The sequence below is a fragment of the Manihot esculenta genome, chromosome 2 (genome assembly GCF_001659605.2).
Source record: "Manihot esculenta cultivar AM560-2 chromosome 2, M.esculenta_v8, whole genome shotgun sequence".
Lineage (NCBI taxonomy): Eukaryota > Viridiplantae > Streptophyta > Magnoliopsida > Malpighiales > Euphorbiaceae > Manihot > Manihot esculenta.
Window position 1 is genome coordinate 26,546,808 of NC_035162.2, and position 12,174 is coordinate 26,558,981.

The following is a 12,174-nucleotide window of genomic DNA, read 5'->3' on the forward strand; positions in this document are numbered from 1 at the left end:
TGTAGACCCTCCTCAATGAGCTTATAAAATTCCTTCACCACCGGTCTCCTCTCTGCCGTGATGTGGGATAGACTGCCAAGTGATTTCCGGCTTAAGGCATCAGCTACTACATTAGCCTTACCCGGATGGTACTGTATCTTACAATCATAGTCACTGAGCAGTTCTACCCATCTCCTCTGCCTCAAGTTCAAATCTCTCTGACTCAAGATGTGCTGCAGGCTCTTATGATCTGTGAAGATCTCACATTTTACCCCATAGAGGTAATGCCTCCACATCTTGAGGGCAAAGATAACTGCTGCCATCTCCAGATCGTGTGTGGGGTAATTCATCTCATGCCTCTTTAGCTGTCTAGAAGCATAAGCGATCACCCTACCATTCTGCATCAACACACAACCCAAGCCTACTCTGGATGCATCACAGAATACTGTGAAGTCCTCATTGCTGGTTGGCAGAGCTAACACTGGTGCTGAAGTCAACCTCTTCTTGAGCTCCTCAAAGCTTTCTTCACATCGATCGGTCCACTCGAACCTCTGATTCTTTCTGGTCAATCTGGTTAAAGGAGCTGCAATTTTGGAGAAGTCCTGTACGAACCTCCTGTAATAACCAGCCAAACCCAAGAAACTTCTGATCTCTGTCACTGAGGTGGGTCTGGGCCAGTTAGTCACAGCCTCTACTTTCTTGGGGTCTACCTCTATTCCATTCTCTGACACTATATGCCCCAAGAATGATATGCTCCTTAACCAGAACTCACACTTGGAGAACTTGGCATACAAGCCATGTTCCCTCAAGGTCTGCAAAACTATCCTCAGATGATGGGCATGCTCCTCTGCATTCCTGGAATACACTAGGATATCATCTATGAAGACAATAACGAAGTGATCCAGGTATGGTCTGAATATTCTGTTCATGAGGTCCATGAATGCTGCAGGGGCGTTGGTTAACCCAAACGGCATTACAAGGAACTCATAGTGCCCATATCTGGTCCTGAAGGCCGTCTTTGGCACGTCCTCCTCTCTGATTCTCAACTGATGGTACCCGGATCTCAGATCTATTTTGGAGAAACAACCCGCTCCTGCTAGCTGGTCGAATAGATCGTCGATCCTTGGCAATGGGTACTTATTCTTGATGGTGACTTTGTTCAACTGCCTGTAGTCGATACAAAGCCTGAGGGATCCATCCTTTTTCTTCACAAAGAGTACTGGAGCACCCCAAGGTGAGGTACTCGGTCGGATGAAACCCTTGTCTACCAGTTCCTGCAACTGTTCTTTTAACTCTTTCATCTCGGCTGGTGCCATCCTGTAGGGAGGGATAGAGATCGGTCTGGTACCAGGCATTAACTCAATTTCGAACTCTATCTCCCTAGCAGGTGGTAACCCTGGCAGCTCGTCTGGGAAAACATCTAAGAACTCACTCACCACAGGCACTGAGGCGGGCTCTCTAACAAGACTATCCAACTCCCTCACATGAGCTAGAAACCCCTGACATCCCCTCCTAAGCAACCTACGAGCCTGAAGAGCTGAAATTAGACCTCTAGGTGTACCCCTCTTGTCTCCTCTGAAGACGACCTCTGACCCATCCTGATCTCTGAATCTGACTACCTTGTCTCTACAGTCCAAGGTAGCACCATGGGTAGATAACCAATCCATCCCTAGAATGACGTCAAAATCTGTCAAATCTAGAACCACAAGGTCGGCGGAAAGGCATCTTCCCTCTATGAAAACTGGACTACATTGGCAGACTGCCTCTGCCACTGACGGGTCACACTTGGGTCCACTGACCCATAGGGGACACTCTAACCCAGAGACCATCAATCCTAACCTCTGAACGGCTCTCGGTGCAATAAAAGAGTGAGATGCACCCGGGTCCATTAATGCATACACATCAGAACACCCAATGATGAGATTACCTGACACCACGGTGTTGGATGTGTTAGCCTCCTGCTGCGTCATGGTGAAGATCCTGGCTGGAGCTGACGGACCCTCACCTCTGAACCCTGCTGAAGAAGAGGCTGACCCTCTCCCTCTGCCTCTGCCACTGGCCTGTGTAGCAGCTGGAGCTACTGGCTGTGCCACACTTCCTGAAGCTGTCTGCTGTGTCTGTGCCATAGGAACTGCTTTAGGACATTGCCATGACATATGCCCCTCTTGCCCACATCTGTAGCAGGTCGTCGTCCCATACCGGCATAAACCCCTGTGTGGCCTACCACACTTCGCACAAGCTGCATTATCTGCCCCAGAACTAGAACCACTGCCAAATCCCAGACTAGACTTGACCTTGTTCCAGAACTTATTCTTCTTACCCTTGGGCTTACCCCATCTCTTACTGCCTGAAGCTGCTGCACTCAAGGTAGAGGGATCTAACCTTCCCCCACCCGGAGTTTTAGAACCAGAAGCTTGTGCCACTGTCTGTTTGACTGTCCCCTGAACGATGGCACTAGCCTCCATTCTCCTAGCCATGTCTACTATGGCGTGAAAACTCTCTCTATCTGCTGACTGTACCAAGGAGGAATACCTGGGATGGAGCTTCATGATATACCTCCTCGACTTCTTCTGGTCTGTGCTAAGGTCTTGCCCAGCAAAAGGCAGCAACTCCATAAACCTGTCAGTATATTCGTCTACACTCATGTCATCGGTTTGCCTCAACTGCTCGAATTCTATCATCTTCAATTCCCTTGAACTATCAGGGAAAGCCCATCCTGCAAATTCATTAGCGAACTCTTCCCACGATAGGCTATCCACCCTCGGCTTCACATAGTTTTTGAACCACTCACGGGCCTTTTTGCATTTCAAGGTGAAACCAGCCATCTGAATGGCTCTACTATCATCAGCTCCGATCTCCTCTGTGATCATCTTGACCTTCTCCAAATACACAAACGGGTCATCACCTGACTCAAACTGGGGAGCACCCAACTTCATGTAATCTGTCATTTTAGCCTTGCTTCCCCCAGATGAGCTAGGCTGAAGTATCTGGGTATCTGGGCATGTAGGTGCTGGTGGTGGTGCAGGTACAGCATCCCCCGGAGTGGGGTTTGCTGGATTTGGATAGTATGGTGGAGGTGGGTACACTGGGTACTGTGGATATGGTGGGTAGTATGGTGGGTATGGCATCTGTGTGGGGTAGGGGTTAAAACTAGGGTAATCCGATGTACCTCCCATCGAATACCCGGGATTTTGGGTGTAGGGCGGATAGTGAGGTGGCTGAACAAATCCCGAGGCCTGAGTGCCTCCTTGGGATTCTCCCATCCCTTCTTCTGACATACTGACGCCCAAACTGCCATCCCTCCTTTGATCAACATCCATCTGATCCCCCATATCCTCTGACATACCTCCCTGCACTGTTCCTCTGACTGATCTGCTTCTTCCCAGATCTAAAGACCTTCTAGGGTCTCTCACTGCTCGGTCCCTGTTGGACCTACTTGACATTGCCCTAGGCAATGTTGAAGGACGGGCATCAATGCCCTCGTCCTGAGGTGGTATTCCAGTCAATCGTGCAGATCGACGGGTTCCTCTCATCCTGTTTTCTGAGAAACAGTAAACATCACATAAACATTAGCATTAAATGGTTCATGTCGGCAAGCATGAACCCCACAGCTACATTACACACATAGCATATCATCATGGCATATCATACAATCATAGCAAGACAGGACTCTACATCCTATCCTAGTGGACATGATTTTTGCCTATTGTGCTTGACCTTCTATAACTTCTATGAGCCCGACACTCTAGGTCCGACCATATGAACCTAGGGCTCTGATACCACTCTGTAACGCCCCGGAAATCCGGACCGCTACCGGCGCTAGGATTCAGGTCGGCTTAAGGCCGCCGGAACCCGTAGCAAGCCTACATACATCCTGTTTACCTGTTTAATCCCATACATGATCAACATACATACATAAGAAATAAAAACTTTTCTCTTTCTTCATTCACCAAACTCAACCTGTGCATGCACTATACTCGTCATATACATAAACATTAATCCCTCTGTGGGATTTCATCAAAGCCTCTATGGCAATATACATTCAGTGTTGAGTTGGTTCACATATTCATCAAAAAATAAGATCATGTACATATCAAGGGATTAACAAATACTATGGTCAAGCACAACTCTATCCTCAATAACATAGTTACATAAACATTACATTACATTCTTATCATTTGTCATGTCCACGTACTCTAGCTATTACATACATATGACTTTTCTCTTCTTTTCTTCTCTACCAATCCCGTACCTGCAAGCCTGGGGTTAGGGGAGAGGGGTGAGCTAAAAGCCCAGTGAGCAGAAACTAAAAACATTATATTAAAGTTCATGCTTTCATGAAATGCATCATATCACAGACAATCCACATCAAGGGTGAACCTGTCACCAATTAGTCCCAACATAGTCTCGTGCCAGGCCGTAGCATGGGGTCCTGGTCTTCCTGTCATAACATACATAAAGTCTCGTGCCAGGCCGTAGCATGGGGTCCTGGTCTTCCTGTCATATCATATATAAAGCCTCGTGCCAGGCCGTAGCATGGGGTCCTGGTCTTCCTGTCATAACATATATAAAGTCTCGTGCCAGGCCGTAGCATGGGGTCCTGGTCTTCCTGTCATAACATATATAAAGTCTCGTGGACTAATTGGATCATACAGCATTCACCCACAACCACAAAATAAAATGCAATGCGACATATTCGTGAACTAATGCAATCAGCCTATTACATGTCATCATGATGCATGAAACATGCTCAAAACATTTAATTGCTTGATTTAAAACATTAAGCTTGTTTCCACTCACCTCTGGCTAGCTCTGACCAGACACTGAAGCAGCTCACTCACTGCTGGGGTCCTCGGTTCCTCGGGTCCGAACCTACACAGGTGGACTCCAATGAGGGACCAAACATATATAAACACAACTCTAATATATCCCCCAAAAACCCCCTAAAACATCATGAAAACATCATAGAAAATATGCATGAAATGGCTGAACAGGGCACCTTCGGCGGCACCTTCGGCGGCCGAAAGTCCTGGACAGAGACGAAACTCAGCTAGGTTCGGCGGCACCTTCGGCGGCCGAAAGTGCCAGACAGAGACGAAAGTCTCTTTTCGGGGGCACCTTCGGCAGCCGAAAGCTGCCTTCACAAGAGGGGTTCGGCGGCCGAAACTCCCTTCGGCTGCCGAACCTGGTTTCTGCCAAACGGCAGAAACTTGGTTCAAATGAACCTCCTGCCTCCCAAAACCATAGATCATGCATATATCTCAACCAAAACACACATACAAGTTCCTAGGGGTCTCAAACATGCATATACCCCATCTACAACACTTCATTCACACACAATCAAGCTACATTGCTCAAACATCATCAATACCCATAAACTCAACATATACCCTAACATGCCTTTCTACCCATAGATCTTACTTAAAACTTGTTTAAAACATAAAAAGGGTTCAAGATCGACCCTTACCTCTTGAAGAAACGAGAGGAAAGCGATCCTAGCTTGGAGATGGAGAGATTAAGCTCTTTGAACCTCCAAGCACTCAAAACTTGCTCAAAGCTCACAAATCTTCAAAACAAAGTTATAAACTTGTTAGAACCATGAAAGATCTAGAGGAAACACTCAAGATCGAGGGAGGAACGGTGGAGACTCACCTTGGCCGACAATGGGAGAGAAAAAGCTCGCCCGTGCGGACCAAGGGGACCCTTTTATAGTGGCTGGCCAGGCCACGTTCGGGGGCCGAATGTGCCTCCGCATCCATGCAATGTTCGGCGGCCGAACATAAGGTTCGGCGGCCGAACCTGCACTTCCCTCATTTAGACTTTCGGGGGCCTAACGTGCCTCCCAAAGTCCATGCATGTTCGGCGGCCGAAAGTGAGTTTCGGCGGCCGAACCTGAGTTTTTCCTTAAAGAATTTTCATGCAAAAAATTTATTTAAAATCATACTTAAAGCATTAAAATACATGAAAACATTTTATAAAAACATGCTTTTACCCTTCTAGAGGTTTCCGACACCCAAATTCCACCGGACGGTAGGAATTCCGATACCGGAGTCTAGCCGGGTATTACAGTAGCATTTGTTATTTCAACTGCACATGCATTAATGATATCTTTTTGAATAGGAGGAGCTATGAGTCTCAAATTCTCAGGAGCATTTTTCAACACCACATTATTAATTTTCTCATTATATGAAGCTAACACCTTCAGTAATTCAATAAAATTTCCTCAATTTATTGACTCTTCAGACTCATCATGCTCTCAAAAAGTCAAACCTTACATCAAGAGATAACGAAAATAAATAATTGATGCATTTAATGTACAATGATACGCAGTTTTTAACTTTTTTGATTGTTTTGAAATAGACTCTTCAATGTGTTGAGTTTGGTTCATTAAATCTTGCCAAGCTAAACGACAACTATTATAATCGCTATTATGGTCTCCTACATGTTCTCTCAATCTTTTTTTTTTCCTCCAATTAGTAAAACCTTTAGTAAGAAAAGCATCATGACCCTTTCACTGTCCTCAGATAAAAAAAGATAACAATATAAACAATATATAACATCTTTAACTATACTATATTCTAACTAACTCTCAAATTTATCAAACCAAGATGCAATATTTTGACTTTCATCTACTCTATTAACACGAACCTTTTAGTAGATAATCTCTGCGTACTTAATTTCTAACACTATGTGGATACCTCATTATGTTAAGCCAAAATCTTAGATTAGAGGGAATGTTTTCAATATCAACTTCACAATTCTCAATAGTTACTTGCTTAGGTGGAGTTGATGGGACAGGTTGATTCACCAATGATTATGACGAGATATTTGTTAATGATGATATATTTGTTGCCATTCTTTTAAAAGATCGCTACATCTCTATAAAAATACACACAATTTAAATACATTAATAATTTAATTCAACGTCTATCGTTAAAATTTATTTTTTAAAAAAATAATATTTTATTAATTCACTCATAAAATCATATTTGACCAACATTTAAAATTTAAACCATCGCCCATTAAAAAATATTTAAAATTTATTTAATTTTCTCAATTTTAATTAGACATAAAATATTACCTATAAAAAATGTATTTAATATTTATACAATTTTTTTTAATTTTAATTAGACATAAACTATTATTCATAAAAACTATATTTAATGTTTACACAGTTTTTCTAATTTTTATTACACTAAACTATATCCATAAAAATAATATTTAATATTTACAAAAAATTTTTAATTTTGATTAGACTAAATTATTACCCATAAAAATATTATTTAAAATTTATACTATTTTACTAATTTTTTATTAAACTAAATTATTATCTATAAAAATAATATTTAAAATTTACACAATTTTTTTTATTTTAAATGGACTAAACCACTACCCATAATAATGGTATAAACAATTAAGTGAAATAAATAATAATAGATTAATAACTAAATGAAATAAAAAAATATATATTAATTCTTAACAATAAAGAATAATATAAAAAGAAAATAAAATAAAATAATAAAATAATAACTCACCATGAAAAAAAGTAAAAAAATGGGTAGTAAATTTGAAGAAATAAAATTGTGAACTAAAATGAAATTTTGTGAATGGAAATTGAGCGATTTAGGAATAGAATATGGAGAGAAAGAGAGGAGGGGCTGCTAGTTAAGAGGGATTGTGTGAATGTTAAAAAGAAAAAAGAGTGAAAATAAAAATATTTAATTTTTTAGGATATTAATATGAAATTACAGTAATATTTTCAAAAAATTTCAGAGACTTCTTGGCCGAGTGTTAGCTCTAAGGATGAGTTATCTACTGAATTTTTTGTTATTTCTTATAATTTTTTTTTTATGCTTGTTCTGTTTAGTATCTCTGTTGCAATTCATTTAACTACTTGATTGTGAATATTAATGATGGCGGTACAGAATGAGGAGTAATTTAACGTAATAATTTCGTTCTGAAAAGAAAGTTATCATGCCATAGCAATTTTATGCAGCATAAAAATGTACTTGAAAATTTATAAATAGTTTAGTGAACACGTATTTATCTCCATGCATGATGGTTTTTAATTCCACCTTTTTATTTAAAATTTAGCGAAAAATTTTCTTAAATGGGAAGAATGTAATGACTTGAAATTTTATTATAATTAAAATATTTAATGTAAAGTATTATTTTATTAATATTATGATCTTAAGGATTTTTAATTTTGAAATATTAAATCAATCATAGATTTGATAAGTTTCTTTATTACTATTTTTTATGCATATATTATTTTTATGTTTAAACTATTGATTATTGATTTTTATTAATTCTTAATATTTTAAAAGGATGAATGTGAAAAATATTTGCTTTATTATTTTATTAATTATTATTTTATTAGTAAATAATGTAATGATAATATAATGAAAAATATTTATTTTATTATTTATTATTTTATAAATTTATAATTGTGATCTACGTTCTATAAGTTTTAATTTGACATCTAATACACCTTGATTCGACAATATATGACGAAGTAGATAAACAAATAGATGATATCAAATTGACTAATATTGAATGATCATAAAAGAATTTAAACGAACTATCTTTGGATTTTTGACCAATGAATTTTGGATATTCCAAAAGTGTGTTTAAATCGATAATTTTCATTAATGTACCAAAGTACTTGATAGACCATTTCTTGCCTGAAGGATTGTTATAAACACTTTCATTACCCCAATGGTAACTTTATTGCCTTCAGCCATCTCAAAAAATAAGAAAAAGATACTATTGGAATCAACTCAAGGGATAAAAGTGAACCTAAGTCACGGGTAGAGGAAGGTCAAACACGTGACATGAAGACGAGGCCATCAAAAAGGATTGCCGCTGGAGAATACCATAAAAAAAAGTCCTAGGTGTCAGCTTGTGGGAAAGGCATAGAAGCTTGTGATAGCATGTGAAGAAACGTGCATGACCAGATGAAGGTTGCAATGTCAGGAATAGGCCATAAAAGGGATGGGCTTCCTCCTAGAGTGAATTGTAACAGCAACTCTGTGGTTGTTTTGAGTTATTTCTATGAGCCTTTTTGTTATTGGCCACAAGCATATATATTTTATAGTCAAAAAGGGAAAATAATGTGGTATTACCTTTGATATTATTTACTTTTATAGAATGATACTCGATGGGCCTCAGACACCCAAACTACTGTTGGCTCTACGGAAAATGGCCAAGGCTAAGCTTTCTAATAGCCCAACATGTCAATCCACTCTCATGAACATGACCTAGGTCTCATATTAACCGGCCTAATTGAATAGGGCCGAAGCCCAATAAGAAGAGATCCAGTTTAGCTAACTTAATAGGTCGATGAGACAGCAGATCACACACGTCTGAGATCATGCTAACGTAGGCGCTGAAAAGAATTAAATAGCTATCTGACAATGGAGGAAAGGACGGTACATCTGTACATACGGCTCTGCATGATAACGGCATGTGGTACTATACAGGGTGGCGATCACACGTCACAGAACGATAAAAGGGAAAAATGATAAAGGCAAAGGGAATGGGTCATTCAAACCAAGCTCACACACACATACCCTAATCCATATGGCTAATCACGGCGAAAACCACACTGGGAACACCCCAAATGACTTGAGTTCTACTCATGAAGGATCACAGTTTTCATTTTTCAGCCCCACAGCTCCATTGAACCAGCAACCCATATTGTTCAATCTCTCGCCGAGCTCGACAGGAACTATACCTAGAACCACCCTGTCTAACCAAGAGCTACAAAATATGGCTCTTCAACTCCAAAACATTGCCCATTAGTTAGGGCAAATGTTGCAGCAAAGGGGACTCAATACCCCATTGAACGTACCAGCTGTGGCTAAAGGATTCAATGTTAACGAACCCCAACCTATCCTAAACCACCAAATCCCTCAACAGAGTAGTAGGAGGACATGTGAAGGAGATGGAGAGGCCAGCAGAAGAAATGAACCTGTGGCTAGAGCGAGGGATTGAGTGGTAAGGGAGCTTATCGAGAATGTTAAAGTCAAAAGCTATTCTTCTAAGCCAGTAGGAATATTAGAAAGTGAAGAGCTGGAGAGAAATTACCACCTAGAGAAGAGGCAGATGTAGATTAGAAACTAGAGAGGCTGAAGGAGTAGCTCCTAGCAGAACTGGAGGTACGAGAAAACAGCAGCCCCCTGCTACCGACCTCATCCCTGTTCACGAGATGGGTACAACAAGAAACTATTCCTAAAAAGTTCATAATACCGTCAATGGCCGCATACGATGGCATGGGGAACCCCTGGGAGCATGTCTTAAACTACAAGACATTTATGGAGCTTCAGACCTACTCTGATGCTATGATGTGCAAGGTCTTTCCTACCACCCTCACCAGACCTGTAATACCTGGATAGACCCCGGTATCGGAATTTCTACCTTTCGGCGGAATCTCCGTTGGAATCCGAAATTTCTCGGATGTCGGAGCTTTCTAGAAGGGTAAAATAAAGGTTTTCTAAAATGTTTTAATGTTTTTAAGGTTTTAACAAAGAAAGAAAATTGAGTTTTGAAAGAAAAAGCCATGGAGGAAAAACCCAGGTTCGGCCGCTGAACCTCAAGTTCGGCCGCCGAACATGGGGGGTTTGCGGAAGCACCTTTGGCCCCCGAAGGTGGTCTGGCCAGCCACCTATAAAAGGTCCCTTGTCCGAAAATGGGCAAGTTTTCTCTCTCTATTTTCGGGTATAGGTGAGATTTCGCCCTTCCATGGTCGATTTGTTGTTTTCCTTCAAATCCTTTAAGTTTTTGATAAGTTTTACCTTTGTTTTGAAGATTTTAAGCTAAGATCAAAGTTTTGAAGCTTGGAGACCCCCGTAGCTCGATTTCTCCCAATCTCCAAGTTTGGATCACCTCTCCTCTCGATCTTCAAGAGGTAAGCGTAGATCCTCACCTTCTTTCGTGTTTTAAGTAAGTTTTGAGGGGTTTTAAGGGTGTTTAATGCATGTTTAAAGTGGATGTAAAATGTTAGGGTTTATGTACCCTTTATGCTTAATGTGATGTTCATGTGTTGTTTGTTAGGGTTTAGACTAGTTTTATGCCCCCATATGCTTGAATAAGTGTGTATGCATGTTTTAGAATAGATGAATGTGTGTTTGGAAAGTTGTGGGTGGCTGGATGTGCGAGGCGGAATCGGGTTCTGCCCTTTGGGAGAGCCCAAGTTCGGTCGCCGAAGCCAGTTTCGGCCGTCGAACCTGCCTGTGGTGGCAACTTTAGGCTGCCTAAACTCGCCCCCGAAAGTTTGGACTTTCGGCTCTGGAGGGGAGTTTCGGTCTCCGAACCTTGCCCCCAAAAGTGCCTGACTTTCGGATCTGTAGGGACCTTCGGCAGCCAAACCTGCCGCCAAAAGTCCCCTGACCAGCCTTCCTTTGCCTGGTTTCTATGCATGTTTTATGATGTTTTAGGGAGTTTTTGGGGAGATGTTTAGATTCATGTTAGAGTATGTTTGGTCCCTCATTTGAGTCCCCTGTGTAGAGAGGCCAGCAGTGTTAGCTGTTTCAGAGTCAGCCAGAGGTGAGTAGAACATAACTTCTTTTATTTTCAAAGCAATCAAACTTTTAAGCATGTTCATGCATCATGATATGTAATAGGTTGTTTGCATTAGAATTCACGAATATGACGCATTGCATAATTTGTTGTTGATGTGGATGGATATTGGATGACCCACTAGCCCTCGATATGATGTGATATGATATGATATGTAAGTCCAGGTCGAGGCCCATGCTACGCCCCTGACACGATGTAAGAGAAAGTCCAGGTCGAGGCCCATGCTACGCCCCTGGCACGATTGGTTATGTTATGTTATGTTATGTTAAGAGAAAGTCCAGGACGAGGCCCATTCTACGCCCCTGGCACGGTTGGATATATAGAGGGTTATTGGTGACAAGTCCATCCGTTATGTGAATTGTTTGTGATGTGATGCATTTCATGATGGCATATGTTTAATGAACCGTTTTTACTATCTGCTCACTGGGCTTTAGTAGCTCACCCCTTTCCCCTAACCCCCAGGTTTGCAGGATCAGATATAGTTCAGGGAGTCAGCAAGGGTAATGGTTATGGCTATGTTATGTAATAGTCTAGTAGTGGACATGAAATGTAAAATGATGTAATGTAAAGTAATGTAATGAGGATTAGCATTGTGCTTGGCCCTAATGTTTATTG